The sequence below is a fragment of the Rana temporaria genome, chromosome 4, assembly GCF_905171775.1.
Source record: "Rana temporaria chromosome 4, aRanTem1.1, whole genome shotgun sequence".
NCBI lineage: Eukaryota > Metazoa > Chordata > Amphibia > Anura > Ranidae > Rana > Rana temporaria.
Window position 1 is genome coordinate 77,548,960 of NC_053492.1, and position 24,638 is coordinate 77,573,597.

The 24,638-nt window shown below is 44.5% G+C and overlaps 1 protein-coding gene across 3 annotated transcripts in view; it reads left to right on the top strand.

The window, feature by feature from the left end:
- CYRIA (CYFIP related Rac1 interactor A) overlaps positions 1-24,638 on the top strand; it is a 123,192-nt gene that overhangs the window by 38,133 nt on the left and 60,421 nt on the right. The window contains exon 1 of one of the 3 annotated variants that reach the window (XM_040348562.1): positions 22,910-23,035. The exons of the other annotated variants lie outside the window; for them this stretch is intronic. The gene's annotated coding sequence lies outside the window, so the exon portion shown is untranslated. Of the gene's footprint in view, positions 1-22,909; positions 23,036-24,638 lie in introns of those variants that run through there. 3 annotated transcript variants of the gene reach the window in all.

The window sequence follows — 24,638 nt, forward strand, 5'->3', positions numbered from 1 at the left end:
CAGTTAAACCAATATTACCCTAAATGTGACCAGACTCCTTTCCTTTTCAAAAATCTTCCTGTTCTTCCTAATCCCAAACCAATTATGTGCATTATGGATGGAGGTTTTACTGACCACTCCGATCTAATCCTCAGACAATGGCCTTTGTTTCACTGGTCCAGATAACTGCAGGGGCCATATGGTCTGTCCTAGACGTGCCTGATTGGAATTGTATATTTCGGGCCTTTCGATAAAAACTGGAGGCAAGAAAGTGGCACTTGTTGCTTATATTGACCAATGAAAATGTTGGATTAATTTGCCCAGGTAAAAAAAAAGATTTTATCCGATTGGTCACTGTGGGTTATTTTCATTACTCTTTTCAAAAAAGTCATAGTATGCTGGCAAATACACATTCAACAAGAGCCACTTAAAGTGGTTCTAAAGGCTCAAGTTTTTTTTTATTTTTTTTATCTTCATGCATTATGCTTAAAGGTAAAAAAACATTCTCTGTGCAGAAACCCCCCTAATACTTACCCGAGCCCCACTGCAATCCAGCGATGATGTACGAGAGCCTCAGCTGTCCGGAGTCTCCCTCCTCATTGGCTGAGACGACCAGCAGGAGCCATTGGCTCCCACTGCTGTCACTCACAGCCAGCCATGGCTCTGTGTGTGAATGGGGGGACAGGGCGGCGGCTTTAACCACTTTAATACCAGGCACTCGCGCACCTTCCTGCCCAAGTCAATTTTCAGCTTTCAGCGCTGTCGCAATTTGAATGACAATTGCGCTGTCATGCGACGCTGTACCCAAACAATTTTTTGATTATTTTGTTCCCACAAATGGAGCTTTCTTTTGGTGGTATTTGATCACCTCTGCGATCTATTATTTCTTTTTTGCGCAACAAATAAAGACCGAAAAGGTAGAAAAAATGTTTTTCTTTTGTTTCTGTTAATTTCTTTTGTAAATAAGTAAGTTTTTTTCTTTTTCAATGATGGGCACCGATGGGGTGGCACTGATGGGTACTGATGATGGGCACTCATGGGTGGCACTGAGAGGTAGGACTGGACAATGATGAACACTGATGGGTGGCCCTGATGATACTGATGGGTGGCATTGCTGGGCATCACATTTTTTTTCCAATAATGTTGCCAGTGCCCATTTGTGGGCACTGTTTGACATCTATTGTGCTCATTTTTTAATATGTGGATGGCCATGGGGTACATACCTGGCCATCCACATGTTACCCCCTTCCCTGGTGGTCCAATGTGGGCACTCCGTGGGGGGGGGGGGGGGTGCGCTGATTAACAATCAGCGTGAGCCCCCCCCCCCTGTCAGAGCCATCGATCGGCTCTCCTCTACTTGCGTCTGTCAGACGCAAGTGAGGAAAAGCCGATCAACGTCTCTTTCCATTTACATAGTGATCAGCCGTGATTAGACACGGCTGATCATGTGGTAAAGGGCCTCAAATGACATCCAGTCAAGATAACGCAACCACTTCCCGGACGTCAATCTGCTATTGACGGGAAGTGGTGTGTGTGTAACACTTTCATGCCTAAACCTTTTTCTAACACTTGTTGCGTACAAGTTAAAATCCGTAATTTATTTGCTAGAAAATTATTCGGAACCCCCAAACATATTAAATTAAAGTTTTGGCTTCTTTAAAATCTCCATGTTAAAGTGGTAACTGTAGGTGTTTTATCAAGACTGATGACAACCCAACTGTAGAACTTTGCAACTATGTATTTGTATAACTTTCCTATTGGTAATTTTTGTCTCTTCATTGACCTAAATGTTGTTTGTATTTTAACACCTTGTAAATAAAAACACTCCTATTCTTACAGACCTGTGAGAAATAACCAGAAATAACCAGCTAGGCACACACCTCATTTAATACTGCTGGATGTGGTTGAGCATTGTGACCACACGTGAGCAGCCTTCGTAAACTGGCGAGTTTTCTACCCAATGTATGACGAACACGTGTGAAGGGACTTGTTAACCACTTGACCCCCAGGCCTATTCTGACACTCACATAAGTGTAAAAATCTGTTGTTCAAATTTTTTTGTGCTACAAAATTAATTTGAACCCCTAAACTTTATATATTTGTTTTAAAGGAGAAGTCCAGCCTGGGCTTTTTTGGCTGGGCCTCTCCTCTGGGTCACAGGAGTGCAATTAGTTTTGCCCTACTGTGACCCAATTTCAGCCGAGAGCGGTCAGAAGTACGCTCTCCGCTGACGTCACTGCCATCAGTCGGGGCAGCGCGTCATCGCGACCTCCCAAGTCGGGACCTGCCAGCTGCCCTGATTGATGGCAGTCTCAGCGTATAAGCGAGCCGCTGAGACAGCCTCTCCTCGCCCCTCCACGGCTCAGCGCTCCAATGAGCAGAGAGGAAAGAGGCTGACTAATAGTCGGCCTCTTTTTCTCTCTGGGATCTGTGAGAACCGAGCCAGCGGCGATGTTCGATGGCTCGGTTCTCGGTGCACAGACGGCGGGGGACAGATGGAGCATCAGTCTGATGCTGCATCCACTGAGGTAAGTATAAATATGGGAAAAACTCAGTTCCCATACTTCTCCTTTTAAGCAGAGGCCCTAGAAAATAAAATGGTCGATGATGCATTTTTTTATGTTGCGTGGTTTTCGTCAGGCAGTTTTTCAAATGCATTTTTTGGGGGGGGGGGGGGGGGGGGGGAATATACTTTTTTAGTGAAATTTGAATGCACAAGAACAAATTATATTACCTAATTGGTTGGCAAAATATAAACAATGATGTTGCCCGACATGTCATGCTTAAAATTGCGCACGCTCCTGGAAAGTCGGCAAACTACGGTACTTAAAATAAAATCTCCTTGGGCGACCCTTTATAATCTCTTACGGGTTACAAATTTAGAGTTGCAGAGGTCTGATGCTCATATTATTGCTCTCACTATAACATTGGCAATACTTCAAATGTGTGGTGCGAACATCGTTCACATATGCATGCTCGACCTACATATGTGCTCGCCTTTGCGCACGAGTATGGTGGGGACTTTTTTTTTTTTTTTTTTTTTAAGATTTTAATTTTTACACTGTTTCTTTTAAATGCGTGTGTACGTTTTTTATTTTTTAAATAAACGTTATTTCTTTCACGTGGGATGAACAACATCCCTTGTGATTGCATAGGCAGTGACAGGTACTATTTTTTTTTTCCGAGACGTCTGGGGTATATTAAACCCCTGTTCTCTCCTCCTGACCTCATCTGATCAGCCCCAATCACACGGGAGAGCCTGGTAAAGGCGGCAGGAGGGGAATATGGGACACCCTTCCACTGCCTGTAAAAGTAATCCAGAGGCTTCTTAGCCACTAGGATTACTTGTACATTGAAGGGAATCGCCGGTCCCCCCCAAAAAAAAATATCTTGATCATTGCTGCAGATGCTACAATGACTGAGATATCACCCTTTCCACCCATTGATGGTGTGTCAGCAAATGGTTAAAGCATCAGTCATAGAATGTTACTGTAGTAAATAATCAGAGGCTTGTTTGAAACTTTTTTTTTTTATTAAGTGGTTCATTTATGTGCTGAAGCCTATTAATTGGGTTATCCACCCAGTTTGCAGCAGCAGGTCCATGTGGGAGTAGATCCTATTCAGAGCTGTAATGCATTTTTATATGCTGTGTATTCATTCCATGGGCAGAACAAGCAAAAATGAGTTCATTAGGAATTTAAAGGGCAGATTTCAACAAGTATGCCAGTTGAGAGTGTTGACTTTACTGTCTGTGTATGCTTGTTTTAGCTTCTTTTAAAAATGTTCTCCTTCCTTCACTGATGAGGCAGCACTGATGCACACTGAAAAACAGCACCGATTGGCGTAGCTGCTGGGGCTACACTGATGATCAGTGCCCGGATTATCTGTGCAGATCTCCACTTTGAGGAAATGCCACTGATCGGCTTTCCACATCTCACACGCTGTCAGTGTGAGGAGAGGAATGCTGATAACTGCCATTTCCTTGTTTTACATGAGATTGGGCACAGCTGATCACATGGGTAAAGAGCCTCATCATCAGCTCATTACCCAAGGATCGTGATGCACTGTGTCCCAAGGACGGAGCACACGCTGCTATACTGATACTGACCTCCACATTATGTGGTTTTGGTAAATCTAAAGGATAATTGTATAATGTATGGCCGGCCTTATATTCATATCATATTGTAAGGATTAGAATCCTTGTCACCTCCACTGATCAGAGTTGGCCTTTTTTTATTTATTTTTTTCTATTTTTTTTTTTTAAAAGGCGAACTTAAGTTGCCATACATTATACAATTTTCTTGGCCAGCCTTGCCCTTTTTAATTCGAAAAAAGTTCTCCTTTTTTTTTTTTTTTTTTTTTTATCCTCACTGCTTGAGTTCCTTACCACATTGGGTGATCACACTCAGAGCCATCTTAATGGCATCATGGGCCCCTGGGCAGAGTATTACACTGTGGCCCCTACCCACCTGCCCCAATTTACGCACCTACTCTCAAAAATTAAAGTATAAATAATTGATAGATTTAATATATTTATTGGTACTTTCAATTCTTTATCAATAAGAAAACATGTCATAAATGAAAGAATAATCAACACGAAGGGCACAGTATGGGGGGGATCGGATCGGCAGAAGGGCACAGTACAGGGGAAGGGGGATCGGCAAAAGGGCACAGTACGGGGGGAGGGGGAGCGGCAGAAGGGCACAGTACGGGGGGAGGGGGAGCGGCAGAAGGGCACAGTACGGGGGAAGGGGGAGCGGCAGAAGGGCACAGTACGGGGGAGCGGCAGAAGGGCACAGTACGGGGGAAGGGGCAGAAGGGCACAGTATGGGGGAAGGGAGCGGCAGAAGGGTACAGTACGGGGGAAGGGGGAGCGGCAGAAGGGCACAGTATGGGGAGAGAGGAATCGGCAGAAGGGCACAGTATGGGGAGAGGGGAATCGGCAGAAGGGCACAGTATGGGGAGAGGGGAATCGGCAGAAGGGCACAGTATGGGGAGAGGGGAATCGGCAGAAGGGCACAGTATGGGGAGAGGGGAATCGGCAGAAGGGCACAGTATGGGGAGAGGGGGGATCGGCAGAAGGGCACAGTACGGGGAGGGGGATCGACAGAAGGGCACAGTATGGGGGGAGTAGGATCGACAGAAGGGCACAGTACGGGGAGGGGGATCGGCAGAAGGGTACGGGGGGCGGCAGAAGGGCACAGTACGGGGGCGGCAGAAGGGCACAGTACGGGGAGGGGGATCGGCAGAAGGGCACAGTATGGGGGGGAGGAGAGGCAGAAGGGCACAGTACGGGGGAGTGGCAGAAGGGCACAGTACGGGGGGAGGGGGAGCGGCAGAAGGGCACAGTATGGGGAGGGGGGATCGACAGAAGGGCACAGTACGGGGGGGGGGGAGAGGCAGAAGGGCAGAGTACAGGGGGGGAGGGGAGGGGAGAGGCATAAGGGCACAGTACGGGGGGGGGGGGGGGTTCAGGAAGACACTGCCATTTTGGGACAGTTTACTAAAGAGCATGACTATTCCAGCAAATTCGGGAGTGTTGGCAAGTATGATGTAATGCAAGATTATCATGGTGGCACCTGCAGTGCCGGGGGTACCCATGCATAAAGACTGTCCTGCTCACGCTGCCGTTAATAAATGGGGAATCCATGTCTTGCTCATTGTGATATGATTCTGCACTGTCAGGGCAGCATTGTATGCCATGATTCCTGTGTCTTACATTTACTTTTCCACTCCTTCAGGTTATTATATTTTCCATTTGTCCTATAAATGCCCACTAATCTGCTTTGCTTTGGCCTTTTGCTTGTTCAGCCAATGTAATATGACCACAGCATATAAAAATGTGCAGTGAAAAGATGGGTCCTATTTCAGATTTAGGAGTGGGTAAGATTGATAAATATAACACAGCAATCCATTCCAATGCTTGCACAGTTCTTATTCTTGCAGGCTGACTTGGGTTGCAGACATTGAACTGTGTATTGCAAGTCATAGGTGATGTACCCCGCGCCATTGTAGAATTTAGACAGATAACTTCTGAAATTACACTCTGCCTTTCTTTTTTTTTTTTTGTTATTACTTTCCCTTTAAGCTTTTCAGTCCGACAATAAAAAGGATATATGATAATTTCCTGTGTCCGCAAATCTCGTGTATATCTGGTTACAAAAACAATAGAAAGATTCGGGATTGAATGGCCAGAAGCATCTCATTTATCATGTGCCTGGCTCCTCTATGCTGGGCTCAAGTGTCTAGTTACAGAAGTCACCCTGGGTCCAGGCAGTGGACTATCAGTCTATTTCAAGAGGACTTTGCGTTGTTATCACGAAAAAAGATTGCATGTAAATTAAGTTCCTTTTAAAATTTAACATGGGAGGCGGTCCTAAGTGTGCGCATAAAAAGTGGGCCAGCAAACGTGTCTTTGGTAGGATCACCAGGAGACGGGGCAAAAGAAGCCTGGTAACCAAAAATGAATGTAGCCGCCACATCTATGGACTGGTAGATTGCAATGTATTACACGTTTTTCTTGCGCTTCGTAATGCTTTAAAGCAGGGATATGCAATTAGCGGACCTCCCAGCTGTTGCAGAACTACAAGTCCCATAGGGCATAACAAGACTCTGACAGCCACAAGCATGACATCCAAAGGCAGAGGCATGATGGGACTTGTAGTTTTGCAACATCTGGAGGTCCGCTAATTGCATATCCCTGCTTTAAAGAGTTCTAGTCATCACCTATGCAAGGGAAAGGGCATGTCGCATATACTCCCCTTACAATCGATCCCTCGCCACTTATTCCCGCTTTGTGCGTTTCACTAAAATGGCAGTGTTGGCGATCAGGGGCATGGTAGTGTCAGTCATTAAACAATGCTCACGCCTAGCAATTGCCTCCTTAATGCCACTGCCACAAAGATGTTCACCTGCTCCTCTATCTGCAATTGCTGAGTATTGTGGATGGTAAAGGGAGTATAAATGATGAGTATACTGCTGATTTAAAATGGCCATGGTGTTCTGGGGTGCCATTATAAATTGGCACTGTCTGCATTGTGTTAGGCTGGGTTCACATACAGTATATGTGACTTGGATGTGTTTTGAACCGCATCCATTTTGCATGATGTGACCCAGCAGCCTTCTCTATGGAGCCGGTTCACATATCTGCCGGCCGCAGTGCTTTATTTGACTCCTTCATGCCTAAAGCCTTTTTCTGACACTTGTTGCTTAGTTTAAAATCCATATAATGTGTGTGTGTGTGTGTGTGTGTGTGTGTGTGTGTGAAAAATACTTAAAGGGTCACTAAAGGAACATTTTTTTTTTTTTTAGCTAAATAGCTTCCTTTACCTTACTGCAGTCCTGGTTTCATGTCCTCATTGTTCGTTTTTGCTTTGATGTTGCTGTAATTCCTCTCTGTTCTGGACACTTCCTGGTTGTCTGTTTCCTGATCACCACAGTACTGGGAGATTTCTCACTGTGGTGACTAATCAAGGAGGTGTGATTACTGTGTGTCAGCACCAATCCAGTTTTGTTTTACAATCCATCACTGCCCTTTATTGGCTCTCTGGCTCTGTACATCCGAGAACCAGGAAACAACAGCAAAAACTAAACTAAACTGCAGGCACATTATATGATTGGTTTTTATCTATTTTTAATCATTTTTAAAAGGAATCCGTTAACTATTATGTCTCTATACCCTGTAAACCAGGGGTGCCCAACCTTTTTAAGAGCAAGGGCCACTTAAGTGACTTGGTAACCGGTCGCGGGCCACAATGAGTGGAGTGGGTGGATGGCACCCCACTTGGCTCTATAGAGTCCACTCTACTCTCAGTACACCAAACTCACAGGTAATAGAAGTTTATGGCTCAGTGCAGGTAACCCACAGGTGCAATTCTCTGCACCTGCGGATCAGTTTGAAAGCAGTCCAGTAACCACTGCAGAACAGATATGCCCAAATATAATAAACTTACCTTTTAATAACCGTATTCTATTTTATTCCATCCCAGAGCAGGAGGTCGTGGGCCACATCAGAGGGCTCCGTGGGCCACATGTGGCCCCCGGGCCACTGGTTGGGCACACATGCTGTAAACAGTTATTTCAGCAAAAAATGTTTTTTCCTTTTAGTGACCCTTTAAGCGCTAAGAGGAATATTGAAATCAAGTGATAAACAGGTGGTAATAAAAGATAAACAAATGTTTTCAGCTGCAATCATTCAATGGTGAACTAAACTTTTTTAGCGCGTCAATATTTCATTGTGTATATGTATGTATGTATGTATGTATGTGTGTAATATATATATATATATATGTGTGTGTGTGTGTGTGTGTGTGTGTGTGTGTATGTATATATATATATATATATATATATATATATATATATATATATATATATATATATATATTATATGTGTATATATATATATATATATATATATATATATATATATATATATATATATATATATATATATATATATATATATATATATATATATATATATATATATATATATATATATATGTGTATGTGTATCAATTTTAAATTTTAGCAGAGACCCTAGAGAATAAAATGGCATTCATTGCAATATTTTAGGTCGCACTGTATTTGTGCAGCAGTCCTTTAAATGTAATTTCTAGGGAAGAAGGAGAAAAAAACAGTAACATTTAGGCCTTTTTTTTTTTTTTTTTTTTTTGTACAATGTGTAAGATACGCTGATTAAATAGATATGCTTAAAAATTACGCACACTTGTGGAATGGCGACAAACTACATACTTAAAAATCCCCATAGGCGTCCCCTGGCTGCTTAGCCACATCGATTGTTATCATAAGAAAGCCAGTCATCGGCTCTAAACAATTGAGTAGCTGCATGCATCACCCCGATACAACCCCTTTAAAGTGGTTGTAAACCCTGTTTAAAAAAATAAAATAAAAATACCGTGCAAGACAAAGGCATATGCATAGCATACTAGCTCATTATGAATTACTTGCCTTACATCAAAGCCCCCGCAGCAGTCCCCTCCCCCCCCCCCCCATTCGGCCGGCGACCTCTATCCCGGGGGGCTTACTTCTGGATATTGCGGCTCTGGCGCTGCAATTGGCCGGAGCTGTGATGACGTCACTCCCGCCCACATAGGTGCCATTGCTTCAGCTTTCCCCCAGTGCACATGTCCTGATGGCATTGGCACATACAGGGGATATCTCCTAAACCGTGCAGGTTTAGGAGATATCCTGGGTAGCTACAGGTAAGCCTTAATATAGGCCTACCTGTAACATAAAGTTGTTGTAAAGGGTTTAAAACCACTTAAAGCCAAAAGCCACATATTTGTGTACGGTCAGCATGAAGAGTCCTGGGAGTTTGTTCAGTCAGGTTCAGCTGCAATTTCAAGTTAACATTCACACCTTAATCCCATCTGAACTACTGTACAAAGTCGCACCAGACTCTGTAGTTCATAGGCAAAACTGACCCACAGTGGCTCTGTGCTTTTGTGGTCACTGTGATGGCCACCCACAAAGCACACTATAATACAGCACCCGGGCTCTTTTGCAACCCTGTTTGAAAACGGTAATTTCTCTTGTCTCTCCTTTCTATTGTCTGCAGTGTCGCTAATATGCAGCTATCTGCGTGGCAGGATTCTGACTAGTCTTATGCAAGTCTGCTCCCACGTTTGCTGTTTTCTAGTAATTAGCTGCTACACACTTTTTTCCAGCAACTTACAATATTAATTTGTGGTGAGTTATGGCATTTTGCTTTTAAGCATGTTCCAACTTTGTATTTACAGTGCCAAGTTGTAGGAAGCTATGCAATAAAATAATAATTATCTCCCAGTAGGAATAGCTGCTGAGATGGCTCTAGTTAAATAACTCCGTTCAAGGTAAAAAGTCACCTGTAAATGCGCATAAACATTTTTCAGTTGTAAACTGTACAAGCTTTGTAAATAACTTTAATTTAGTAATGAACTGATTGGTCATCACAAGGTACAGACCCAGTTCGATCAGCTCTGTACATTGTTTCTTTCAATCAGTCATTCACAAGCATTTATAAACTGCATTGGAAAAACAAACATCCACCACTCCGCCTAAACATACAGTGGAAGTAAATTGGTTAAAAAGCTGAATACAGAAAAATATAAAGATACACAAAAAGGAGTTGTAAAGGAAAAAAATGTATTTGCTGAAATGGGTATAGAGACATAATAGTTAACTGATTCCTTTTAAAAATGATTACAAATAGATAAAAATCAATCATATATAATGTACCTGTAGTTTCAGTTTTGTTTTTGCATGTTTCCTGCTTCTCTGCTGCACAGAGCCAATACAGGGCAGTGATGGTTTGATAAACGAAACTGATTGGTGTTGAGGGGTTTTAGAAACTCAGTAATCACACCTATTTGATTAGTGACCACAGAGAGAAAGCTCCCATTACTTTTTTCACCAGGAAACAGACAACCAGGAAGTGTTCAGAACAGAGAAGGATTAGAGCAAAAACGAACAATGAGGACATGAAACCAGGACTGCAGTAAGGTAAAGGAAGCTATTTGGCTAAAAAAAAAAAAAAATCCTTTAGTGACCCTTTAATTTGTGTAGAAATCCAATGATCTCACTTGAAAATGCTGCCTCTGCTGCACTAGAATTCCAAATATTGTCATCCCTGCTTATCTCGCTTCTACTGAACTACAGAACCCTCCCCTTGTGTTGAGAAGATGAGAGGTGTTCTCTCTATAACCCAGGCAGTTTAAATGTTAAATTGGGAGCGCATTGAATTTCTGTCAGGATCAGATTTTTTTTTTTTCAACTTCCCATCTATTAAATCCTCTTCCCTGGTTGTTTTTAACTTTGGATAGTAAAACATATTTTTTTTTGTGCCAGTAAATACCGTATTCAGCCCACTTCCTGTTTTTTGTTGTCTGGTAAAGGACTCTCAGTGACTCGCTGAGAGGCTGAGCCAACTGCCAGTCCAGGCATCCAGTGCTTCCCAACTGTAGAGTCAGGATCTTTCCTGAGCCTGGGCCAGCTGAGCGAACTAAATGCCCTCCTGTAACCCATAGAAGTATAGCTAAATAAGCTTTAGCCCTACTTCTCTTAAAATTCAAATGTTTACAACTGTGACCTGAACAAAAGGTGTAAATCTTCCAATAGGGGCGTCTGTCCCGTGACTACTATGCAAGAGGGAAGTTTCCCTCGCTTTCTGTTGCGTCTTCAGAACAGGAAATGAAGGCAGATCTTTCCCCTGGGACAAAGGCACATTGGGGCTCATGCAAACACTGCTTTTTACCGGCTTTTAATGTTTTTTCAGCCTGTAAAAAAGACCTCTGTTAATCTGTATGTCCATGCACCCGTAGGCATTAAAAGTGGAGTGTTTTACAGGCTGAAAAAAATAAATAAAAAATACACCAAAACCATGGTCAGGAGAACAGTTGAAGAGCAGAAAAAATTCTATACACTCCTAAACATGTCATTGGGGGTTGATTTACTAAAATAACGGCACTCTGAATTTGGTGCAGCTGTACATGGTAGCCAATCGGCTTCTAACTTGTTCAATTAAGCTTTGCCAATATAACCTGGAAGCTGATTGGTTTCTCTGCAGAGCTGTACCAGACTTTTCACTCTCCAGATTAAATAAACACCATAGTGCCTAAACATTAGATGTACCTAGCATTTGGCCATTAATGTGTTCCACTGGGTAGAATAAAGTCGCTGATTACCGCCATTACTAGTAAAAAAATAAATCCATAAAAAATCCATAAATATATTTCATGATTTGTACACGCTATAACCAATCAATATATGCTTATTGAGATTTATTTTATTTGTTTTACCAATAATATGTAGCAGAATACTCATTTGCCTAAACTGATGAAGACATTTTGAGTTTACATTTTTTTTATTGGATATGTTTTATAGCAAAGTAAAAAATATTTTATTTTCAAAAATGTGTTTTTGTTAGAGGGCGACCGATTATGTGTTTTTCTCTGGCCGATGCCTATATTTATAAATTGCGGCGGCCGATATATGATGGCGATTTTTACTTTATTTTTGGGCCGATGTGTTAGGCCGATTTAAAAAAAAAAAAAATGTTTTTTTTTTTTTTTTTTTTTTCTCCTTTATCTCAAAAAATCTAACAGTTGGACCCCTTTCACACTAGGGTGTTTTTCAGGCGCTTTTGGGCTAAAAATAGCACCTGTAAAGTGCCTGCAAAACGGCTCCCCTGCAGTCTCGGTGTGAACGCCCAAGGGCTTTCACACTGAGGCGGTGCGGTGCGCTGGCAGGACGTTTAAAAAAAAAAAGTCCTGCAAGCAGCATCTTTGGAGCGGTGTATACCGCTCCTGCCCATTGAAATGAATAGGCACTGCTGCCGTATCGCCTGCAAAGCGCTTCTGCAGCGGTGCTACACGGGTGCATTTAACCTCTTCGTCGGCCGCTAGCTGGGTTATAAGCGCCCGCTAGCAGCCCGAATAGCTACGCTAAAATGATGGTAAAACGCCCCTAAAACTAGCGGCGTTTTACCGTCAACGCCTGTCCACTCCAGTGTGAAAGCAGAGAAGTTCCGCCAAAAAAAGTATTTTAAAAGTCAGCAGCTACAAATACTGCAGTTGCTGACTTTTAATATATGGACACTTGCCTGTCCTGGGCGCCCGTGATGTCGGCAGCCGAAGCCGATCTTTCCCTCGGCTCTCCGGTGCTGCCTCAGGCCATCTTCCGTAAGGGAATCAGGAAGCAGGCACAAAAACGGGTAATCGAAACTTTTGGACAAAGAAAAAAAAAATATTATTTTTTATTCATTAAAGTGTATTTTTTTTCCCAAAAATTGCGTTTAAAAGATTGCTGCGCAAATACCGTGTGACATAAAATATTGCAACAACCGCTATTTTATTCCCTAGAGTCTATGCTAAACATTATATATAAAAAAATATATATATATATATATATATATATATATATATATGTTTGGGGGTTCTAAGTGATTTTCTAGCAGAAAATACAGGATTTTTAATTGTAAGCAACAAGTGTCAGAAAGGGCTCTTTCACATGGAGCGGATCCGTATTGATCCGCCCCGTGTGTGTCCGTCGGCTCAGCGGGATCATCCGGAAATCCCCGCTGAGCTGTCGGCGGACAGGGCGGTCCCCGCACACTGTGCAGAGACCGCCCTGTCTTTCCTCCGCTCTCCCCTATGGGGAATCGGATGAATACGGACCGTGTGTCCGTATTTATCCGATCTGTTCCGCCAGACGGAAGAAAAATAGGGTTTTCTTCCGTCTGAAAAAGCTGATCATTGCGGAGGCGGATCGTTAGCGGATGCATCATCCGCTAACGTCCACAATCCCATAGGGATGCATTACAAGTCCGTAAACGGACTTGTAAAAAACGGTCCGTTCGTCCGCCCGTGTGAAAGGGCCCTAAAGATTAAATTTGTCTTTAAATGGTTCATTGATAAGTTGAAACATTGTATCTTTTCTCACACTTGGCAGGCTGCCCAGAGACAAGTCCCTCCATGGGAAACTTCAAGCAACTTGCATTGACTTCTATGATACAGAAGCTATTTGCAAGTCGCGCTGAAGTAAATCGGCTTTTTTTTATTTGTTTTTATTTTTAAACAATCGGCCAATGCCGATTTAATTAAAAAGTGCCGAAAATCGGCCGATATATCGGTCGACCTCTAGTTTCTGTTTATAAAAAGCCTCAGAGGTGATCAAATACTGGCAAAAGAAAGGCATTTTTTGAGAAAAATAAGTTTTTATTTATGTACAGCACCGCATTAAACCACACAATTGTCAGTTTAAGCGACGCAGTGCCGTATCACAAAAGATGGGCCGGATCATGAAGGGGGATAAATCTTCCGGAGGTCAAGTGGTTAATAAAAGCCTAGGGTCCATGCACACATGGGCGTTTACCATCGTTGAGGAGCAGCAGGGTTTAGGGACAGCTAAAGCTCTTCTGAGTGCAGAAAATCGCATTCAGGAGGGGAGCCTTTGGGCATAAAAATGTCAAATGGTTCTAAACGCTAGGTGCGTTTTAGCACTTCAGAGTTTATTCATTTCAATGGCCAATGAAATAAGTTAACTTCCAAATGCTACTAAACTCGCCTAAACTGATTTGAAAAAACGCAGATTAGACCGCTTTCACACTGGGTCATTTTGTGAGCACTATTGCGCTACAAATAGCGCCTGCAAACCGACCCTAAACAGCCGTTGCTGTCTCTCCAGAGGCACTTTGCGGTGGTCTTTAACCCTTTCTCGGCCACTAGCGGGGGTAAAACCACCCGCTAGCGGCTGAATAGCGCCGCGAAATTGGCAGTTAAGCGTCGCTAAAAAGAGCAGCACTTTGCCGCCGACCCTGTCCCTGTGTGAAAGGGCCTAAGGTGAGTGTTTTAATTTTTCTCCTGTCAGGCTAAACAGCGTTTACAATAAATCTGTGTGTGTGTGTGAAGCCTAAGTGCACCATGCTTTTTAGTACAAGGCCTGCGCTAAAGGAAAATGTGTGGTTATTTATAGAGGTTCAATCGGATACAATGGAAGGTGTTTGGCTCTTCTGCTCCGCTAAGCCTTGTTTTCAGTCAGTGTCCCTTCTGAAAAGCAGCTACCATTGTTACAAGTGTAAAAAGTGCTGTCCCAATGTCTCCACAGCTAATGTGCTTGGTGAGGCGAAGTATAAATAGGGGCTGCGGTCCTTCTTGCCAACATGTTGGGATTTAGAAGATCTGGAATGGGGGGGCCACAAAATCTTCAACCATGATGCAAATCTAGCCAAACTCATTGATTTGTGAGCCATGGATGATGTGCACACAGGGTTTTAGGATGCAAAGCTCTGGGTTGGACGTTGGAGCAGAACAGTAAAGCGTGGTCCTTGCACAGAAAGGAGGTGAAATGGTTAATAGGCTGTTGGCCTTTTCATTGGTTGCTGTAGCATGTTATTTTAGAGCAATATCCCACTTTTGCATTAGACTGGAGTTTTCCTGTGCGTTTATCACAGTGTGTGTATATGACATGTGCTTCTCCTTATTCATGGGATGCAGAAAGTGAGAGCTGAGGAATTTCACATGCAGTTATGAAGCTGGGATTTTCCTGTGGATTTCCTGTGTTTATATGTTTCGGGTACATCTGCGTGTGCATGCCCTTGTACAAACTCCTCCTCTCCACAGTCTTTGCAGCCTATTTGCCACTTATGTATATTGCATATCTGTATCTCTTGTGTCTAGGGCCGAAACAACTAATCAATTATGAAATTGCAAATTAATCGATTACAATTTTCATAATCCGATTAATCGGCCAGTAACATAATGGTGTTAAAAAAAACTAAAATTAGCCCTTTATAGTACAAAAAAGCAAATCACTACTGTAAATATTACTTTCACTGTCCAACAGTAAAAAAAATGAACCCCTTACAGTAGCGATTATTTGCTTTTTTTGTACTTTTATTTTTGTTTGTTTTTTTTAACCCTATTATGTTACTAAACATCTCAGGCCTGGGTTCACACCTCTGTTTTTTGGTGCTTTTCGCAGAAACACACTACAGTTCATTTACATGTTTTCCTATGGGACACGTTCACATCCATGATTTTTTTCAGCTGCTGCGTATTTGGAAAGGGCAAGGACTTTTTAACGCAAAACGGTGCTATTTTTTTTTTTTTTTTTGCTTGAATATACTTCAATGGAGAAGCTGCAGAAAAGCATGTAATGTGTTTTTGCAACAATTTGTGTTTTGTAATCTGCCAAACAGTTTGGCCCAAAAAAATTTTTAAATGCAATTTTTTTTTTTTTTTTAGGCTATTGTACGATTAATGGAAACAATAATCGGCCAACTAATCGATTATGAAAATAATCGTTAGTTGCAGCCCTACTTGTGTCATCCCCCTTGCTCACCTGCTTTTTGTATCATTTTTTAGAATTATGTGTTGGGTAATTATTGTTCCAAAGTGCAGCCCTCAGAAGAACTAATGTTGCACCTGATCTACATCTGCTCAGTTCAGGACTTCTCCATTTTGAATCTTCTATAACTGGCCTCAGGATGCATTCACATCTTGGGGTATCATTAACCTGTGCAAACGTTGAGTGGTGGCCGCGAGGGTTGCCGGGGTGAGTGGGGGGGGGGGGGGCGAGGGTTGCCGGGGTGAGTGGGGGGGCGAGGGTTGCCGGGTTGGGTGGGGGGGCGAGGGTTGCCGGGGTGAGTAGAGGTTTGCTGGGGTAAGTGGTGGTGGGGGGGCGAGGGTTGCCGGGGTGAGTGCAATAAACAATGGCCGACCCATATGTCTCCTAGAAAAAGGTTGACTTTAAGACATTGTTGGCAATACTTTTAAGACGGGAACATTTATTTTATTGGTCTGGTTTTTTAAAGACCATCTTGTAGAAAATGTTGTTTTAAACTGGCCGCACACTGATCGAATTCCATCAGGAACTGGAGGAAATTGGTTTTGTGGGTGCCCTGTTGGCACCCTTCTGCCCGACATCCTGTAATTGAAAATTCAAAGAGCTGGACAGAAAATCGTCGGCTGAACAGTATTATCCAGACAGATATGGCGGTTGTTTGGGTATTCTGACAGCTGTAGCAGGAGATTCGACCCTCCATGTTGTATCTCATGGATGGAGGCATCTGTTAGATTAAATGAATCTGTGTGTATGGCCAGCCTTTTACTCAGGTGTGGCTCGTAGCCTTGTCCTGACAGAGGAGCAGTAAAGCACAGTCAGAATCGCTGTGAAGTGCTAATACAGGAAATGGCAGTTACAAATGCTGGGACTGTGATGTCATAAGAGGCCTATATAAATCGCCGCGCACCGCACACCCGGCATTGCATCGGGAGGGAGCGTCGAGTCAACATCTTAGAAGAGAAGGAGGCGACGCAGAAGACCGGGCCCCCACTGGTGGAAGAGCTGAAAGAAGACAGCGGTGGTGCCCAGCAGAAGGGAAAAAGAGGCGCCAGAGGCGATTCAGTTCGCATGTGTTGCGCTTTACAATTCTCTCACTCACTCGGAGAGCGGGAGAAGAGAGCGGAGAAGTCGGAAGACGGTCTGAAGAAGACCCCCCAAAGTTGGAAGAAGGGAGAAGACGGGGCCGCTGCTGGTTAAAGAGCTGAAAGAAGACAGCGATGGTAGAAGGGAGAAGTCGAAAGACCCCCGAAGTCGGAAGAAGACCCCTGGATGACAGCAGGAAATTGCTCCGTTGATCTCCGCTAAGCCGGCGGATGACAGGTTCGTCCGCTCACTGAATGGGGAGGGACCTGTCAGAGCCCTGCTGATTTCTATGGGGAGATATGATGAAAATGGGCATGTTATCCATTTTCGTCTTATCTCATCCGATCCGCCAGACCTCTGGTTTTATCGGATCGCCAGGCAAACTGTCGGCAGCAGACACATTTCTGCTGGCATCCGCCTGCCCATAGAAGTCAATAGGTGGCCAACTTGGATCCGCCTGAAAAATAGACAGTTGGATCCGAAGGGGCTTATCGTGTGAGAGGGGCCTTGGGCTGTTAGTGCTTTTTGAGCTTTAGCGTCTAGAAGCAGAAAACAAATTGTTTCTGTAGCGTTTCTTGGATTGTTTTTTTTTCCAGTAGAAACGCTGCTTAACGCTCCTAAATGTTACCAATGGCATTTTTTTTAGCTTTTTATTCCCATTTGTGCCATTCAGAATGTACTGATGTGTTGAAGTGCGTTACTGCACATTTATTGTACATTACATGAAGATATTGATTTTTACTTTGAATGGGCTGTCAAACCATCACAATGCATATCTTTATGCACATAAACCATTTTTACAACACAAACATACAGAGGGTTCACATCTGTGCATTGTGATAATGTGGTTAAATGTGCATTTGATTTTACTGCAATACACTAGTCTAAATTGGCCCTTGATGTAGGCTGCCTTTCTGTAGTCAGACATTTTGAGAAAGCCGGCACATCCAGCTCCTTGTTTTAGGTCGCCATTCCCTGGTCAGGCACATCCAGTACTTGGATTAGGTCAATATCCTCCTAGCACTATTCTTTTAGCTGGCATGTCGAGGCCTTGGTTTAGGTCACCGTGCTCCTAGCGAGCACTTCAGCACCATTCTTCTGGAGACACTTTCAGTCTTTAGTTTCGGTCTTTTATTCTTTTAGCAGGCATTTTCTGTCCTAGATTTAGGTAGCCATTCTCCTAGCAGGCTCTTCCAGTCCATGGCTCAGGCCACCATGCTCTTCGCAGGCCCTTCTAGTCTGTGGTTTAGGTCACCATGCTCTTGGCAGACCCTTGTAGTCTGGTTTAGGTCACCATGTCTTAGCAGGCCCTTCTAGTCTGGTTTAGGTCACCATGTCTTAGCAGGCCCTTCTAGTCTGGTTTAGGTCACCATGCTCTTGGCATGCTCGTATAGTCTGTGGTTTAGGTCACCATGCTCTTAGCAGATCCTTCTAGTCCGTGGTTTAGGTCACTATGCTCTTGACGGGCCCTTCTAATCCATGGTTTAGGTCACCATGCTCTTAGTAGGCCCGTCTAGTCTGGTTTAGGTCACCATGCTCTTAGACCCCATTCACACCTGAGTGTTTTGTAGCTTGAAGCCTGAAGCTACAAAACGCTGGAGGGGAAAAAATCTATTATTCTCTATGGAGATGGTTCACATCTCCACTCCAAAACGCCTGAAGCTCAAACAAGTCCTGGGACATTGTTTTAGGCAGATTTGGGAGTTTTCTGCTTTTAACATTGGTGACGCTAGACCTGTCCAAAATCACGGCAAAACTCTGCAAAAATCGCGGAAAACGCTACGCTCAGGTGTGAATGCAGCCCAGGCACTTCTAGTCCTTGGTTTATGTCACCATGCTCCTAGCAGGCACTTCTAGTCTGTGGATTAGGTCGCCATGCTCCAATCCATACAGTAAACTTTATTCACAGAGGTTTTTCCTCCCAGGCTCCAGCATGCCCCAGTAATGATATGCTGAATAATGACAGTGGCCAGTCCCCTGACATTCGGTGCCAGTACATAGGCTTAGGTGGTGCAGATTTTGCTGTATTGTGTTTCCTGATCGCTGCTGACTCACATTTCTGACTGCAGCTTGTGTCTGAATACAGAAATGGTAATTGTACATCCTCAATTGTTTCTATGGCAATTTTATAGAAGGAAAAATGAGCGTTTCACAATTTTCCGCACAAGCATTTGGATAATGTATAATCATTTTATGATTCATTGGTCCTTGGATTTGTTGTAGTTTTGGGTGAATGTTATCTTTGTAGCTAGAATAACGACTGAAATCTGCCTAAAAAGAAGCTCATGTACTTTTTTGCACTTCATGACGTTTTGCTTCAGGTGACAGAACGCTCAGAAATGAAATGAATGGGCGCTTTTTAGGTGTTTTTTTTTTTTCCCGGATGTTTTACGAGCTAAAAATGCCCACCACAAGTTTCACACTGGATCACTGCAAAGACCCGGAAGAGGTGCAGAAAGCACACAGAGTAAAGCCTCATACACACAATCGGACTTCCATCAGACTTTTCCGTGGATTTTTTTCCGAAGGGGCGTTGGCCGTAAACTTGGTATGCATACACACAGCAGAACATTTTCAGCCAACATTCACCAAATCATGTGGTTTTTCAGCTCTTTACCGCCACCCTTTGGGCAACTTCTGCTATTGTTGTCTGATGCTTAGCATTGGTTCTGAGCATGTGTGTTTGTACTTTGGATTTTAGTCCGATGGTCTGTGTACACACGATCGGATGATCCGACGGAACACATTTGTTGTCAAAGTTTGAGAGCATGCACAGCGAACATTTTGTCCGTGGAAATTCTGACAATTGTCCGATGGAGCATACAGATGGTCGCATTGTCCGATTTAAAACATGTCCGTTGGACCGCTGTTGTCGGAAAGTCCGATCGTGTATATGGGCACTCCAGCTCTTGTGAAACTACAAGTTCCATGAGACCTTGCAAGAGTTTGACAGCCACACCTGTGGCTCCCAGAATGGCTTGGTGGTTGGCACTCTTGTCTTGCAGCACTGGGGTCCTGGTCTGGACATTTTCTGCATGGAGTGTGCATGTTTTCCCTGTACTTGCATGGGTTTCTTCCTGGTACTCTGGTTTCTTCTGAGACTTCAAAGACCTATAAGGACCTTAAATAGTAAACTCCTTGAGGGCATGAACTGATGTGAATGTACTCTATGTATTGTAAAGCACTATGTAGCAGGGCGGCACCCTGCATGGGTCCAGGTCTAATAAACAGCCAGTTCACTAATGAGTCTGCTGTGTTCTGGGCTTTAAGTAATCACCAAACCGAGGCTCTAGGCTCCCAGTTGGCGACGACGCCACCCTGCAGACAGGAGGTCTGGGCATGGGAGTCGGTAGGGCTTCACCTAGGAGAGAGAGGTGGTAGCCAAGTGTAGGACTGGCTGTACGCCCAGAGGTGCTGGGCGTTCAGTCTGTGTGAGACAGACCAAGGCCCTAAAGAATAAGGCCTGAGCTGGAGAGCTGCGTTTACAAGCCAAGAGGGCTGAATATCGTTTACTTTGGTAGGAGGACTGAAATACTGAATATCCCTGCAAGGGAATCTTCTGTTTGTTTTAAACTTTCTTTTAAATAAAAGTGGGCAAAACCAGCCCTGAAACGGAGAAAAGCGGGTGGTGGTGTCCTTAAAGCGCTACACTTTGAATGAACCCCTGACAACTGAATAACTTGTCGTTGCTGCATAAATACCAGTAATAAATATACCCATTTGTGCTGATACTCAAAATGTGTGCAGTTGTGCACCCTTAGCCCCCGTTCACACCTAGGCGTATATACGCCTGTAGTGCGACGCCGCTGCAGACCCGAGACGCCAGAGGGATGATTTAACATGCACCTCTATGGAGATGGTTCACATCTGAACGCCTGCCGCCTGAAAAAAAGTCCCGGACCTTTTTTTCAGGCGGCGTTCGGCATAGGAAATTTTAACCATCTCCATAGAGGGGGTGAAGGCTGCATTCACAATCGCGGCGTTTTGTCGCCGCAAATCGCGGTACAAAACGCCGCTATTTGTTGCCGCAATTCGCGGGACAAAAGCCGCGATTTTGTACGCCGAGGTGTGAATGCAGCCTAAGTGCTGGTTCACACTGGGGCGGCTTCAAAGTCTCACGACTCTGAAGCCGCCTGTACAGAGCAACCTAAAGGGATTGTAAAGGTACATGTTTTTTCACCTTAAGGCTCCTTTCACACGGTCAGACCGTTCAGGTCCGCCGAAAAAACGGACAGGCCGACCTGAACGACCTCTCCATACATCTCTATAGCGCGTCAGATGTAAGCAGAGAGACATGTCCGCTGACATTCGACCTGATCAAATCAGGCGGCTGGCGATACGTCGCCATTCGTCCATATCAGATCTGGTGAGATCTGATGAAAACGGACATGCTGTCCGTTTTTCATCAGATCTCTCCATAGGAGACTGCAGCGCTTGACAATCCCCTCCCCGCTCAGTGAGCAGAGAGGGATCCACGGAGAGATCTCCCGCCGAGCTGGCGGACTCTGCTGCGACGGATTTGCCTACTGTGAAAGGGGCCTAATGCATTCTATGCATTAAGGTTAAAAAACATCTAACGATTGGCGTCCCCCCCCACCGTTTACTTACCTGAGCCCTCTACAGTCCTTCGTCACAAACGCGCTCTATCTTTACCCGGGCTTCTCGGCTCTTCATTGGATAGATTGATGGCAGCGCAGCCATTGGCTCACGCTGCTGTCAATCAAATCCAATGATGGGGGGTGGGGCTGAGTGATAGTCGCCGGCTATGGCCGTCAACTGGATCACGCGGGATCGTGCCCGCAAGCTAACCCTCTCGGGAAAAAGCTTCCCAGAGGGGGTTAGCTCTTGCGGGGAGGAGCCGCACGTGCCGCCGTGGGACCCCAGAAGAGGACGTTCGGGGCCACTCTGTACAAAACTAACTGCACAGTGGAGGTAAGTATGACTTGTTTGTTTAAAAAAAAAAAAACCCATACAACCCCTTTAAGCGCGGCTTGCAAACGGCTTCTGTAATAGAAGTCAATGCAAGCCACGCAGAAGTAGCTCCCAAGTAAAGGAACCTTTTTTCTCTGAGCGTCTTGAGTCGCTCTGATTAGAACTGTTTCATTGCATAGAGCAGGGATATGCAATTAGCGGACCTCCAGCTGTTGCAAAACTACAAGTCCCATAATGCCTCTGCCTCTGGGTGTCATGCTTGCAGCTGTCAGAGTCTTGCTATGCCTCACGGGACTTGTAGTTCTGCAACAGCTGGAGGTCTTCTAATTGCATATCCCTGGCATAGAGTGTGACTTGTGAGGCAGCTAAGTCACCTGACAGGTCGCTTTAATGTGAACCAGGACTAAGACCCCATTTACTTAAACATGACATCTTCACCTGATGCATAGGAGGTCCGAGCAGCCGCATGCTGGCAGCCTGGTCACATAATGGACCTGCATGGATCTCTGACTATACATCCCTGTGGGTCCAACGTGTGAATCAGATTGCAGTCTGTCTGCATCTTATCTGTGCATTAGTCCTTCACGGATGTACAGTCAGAGATGGACTTGGAGGTCCTTGCAGCCACCCACCCGCCATTCATTTGAACAGGCTGGCTCCAAGGAGCATTGGTGCGTCCTGCACAAGTGTACGGATTTGTGTGTGTGTGTGTGTGTGTGTGTATATTGCTTTGTCCTCATCTGTGCTGTGTCCATATTTATTATGGTGAAAAAAAGACTGATGAATGCCGCCTGCAATCATACATGTGAAGGGGTGTTCATGAGCTTGCCTAATGATGATGTGTTTTTGCTGTGCACTTGTTTGTACGGCCCCCTCCTCCCGCTGTGTGATGCTTTTGTAGTGCTGATAATGCTGCTGGGATTGTCATTTGATAAAGGATGTTCCAGTGGCATGTGAGAGATTTCATGCCCATATATGGCAATTGCCACAGGCAGACACTTTCTATTCGCACCATTTGATTGTCACCAGGGTTACCTACTGATTTTCCGTACAGGGAATTTTTTTTTATCCCTTGTGAAAGCCGTTTACTGATGTCCGCTGTGGGAACAGATAGCCGTACTTTGCACATTTTGCAGCATTTTTATTTGTTTAGTTCTGTTCACCTCCAAGGAGCTGCATTAACATCTACTGATAGAAGGTATAGCCATCAAATCACTATACTGCATATGCTCATGTTTATTTTATGTAACCATACAATTCATATCAAACCATTCATTTTCAAGTGTATACATATGGCATAGCTGTGGGCTCATTATTACTTTGCATGCAGTAGTTTAGGGCTCGTTCACAAGGGACGTATTACAACATACACCCATGTGAGGGCCATGTCTACCTGCATGGGGATGCACAGGCAGAGTGTTTGGGGCCATGCTCCTGCATGGACGTCAAATTGGGAGTAGCGACCCATGCAGCTGCTGCGTTCCAATTGACATTGATGCCTGCCTGCATGGGGATATATGGAACACCTGTGCATCCCCATTTCGGGTAAACGCAGCCCTCACATGGGTGTACAAAGTGTGAACAAGAGTCTAGGGTTGTCCTGATACCACTTTTTTAGGACCGAGTACAAGTACCGATACCTTTTATCAAGTACTCGCCGATACCGATTACCGATACTTTTTTTTTTTTAAATCTCATGTCAGTATATTTATATATTTTTTTTTTTTTTTTTTTACAATTTGTTTATTTCTTTATCGTTACATCACGGGACACAGAGCGGCATTCATTACTATATGGGTTATATGGAGTACCTTCAGGTGTAGACACTGGCAATCTTCAAACAGGAAATGCCCCTCCCTATATAACCCCCTCCCATAGGAGGAGTACCTCAGTTTTTTCGCCAGTGTCTTAGGTGTTAGTCATGGTTTAGCTTGCCTCCGCATCCTTGGGATTAGGTGAGCTACCGGTTCTGTCCAAAAAAGCCTGAGCGCTAAAGTGGTCAGTAACCGGACCCCAAACCCTTGGGGTATAGCCCATAATGCTTTCTTTTCAAGAGAGCTGGACCCTGGGCCCAGAACTTAGAAAACCTTTGGGCGCCTAATGTTTTCTGTTTGCCAGGGTGCTGTATGGGCCCAGGACAGTGGATCCTTCATGGAAGAAGAAGGTTCCCAGGGCCTGAAGGTCTAGACATCCCCACGGAGATGGGGGAAGATTGGGCCTCTTGCTTTGCAAAGTCCTGCGGCATGGAGCAGGTAAGTAAGGGGAAAACTTGCGGAACTTGGCTCTTAGCAAGTTTTTTCTGGGAGGTCACAGGGGACATGCCTAAAAGTTATGCATGGCATCTGGCAAACCAGTCACATATCATGAAGATAGGATGGCTCTATATGTTATTATTCCCCTTAAAAAGTGACCTCCCTGGTAGTGTTGGAAAAGCTGTGAGTGGGGCCTTTTGTGTACAAATGTATGTGTGTGTCAGAGAGCTATGCTTACCTGCAAGCCTCCAGGCGATGCTCTATCCAGTCCTCTTCCTCATGCCTGCAAAGCAGGCAAAACGCTGACCTCCTCGTGGGTTCCAGGCCTGCGGCTGCAGGAACAGAGAGGCCCTTCCTCCCAACCCCCCCCCGTCGGCGGGCGCGCGCGCGGTGCGCGTGCACGTGTTATAGACGCATTTGGCGCCGTTTTAGCTGGGGGGGAAGGGCGGGTCAGTGGTTTAAGGAAGGGGCGGCCCTTCCTTAGATGCCACAGCTCATTCAAATACTTGGCTTGAGGGAGGAAGGACTGGAGTGAAGCACGGGGCGCTG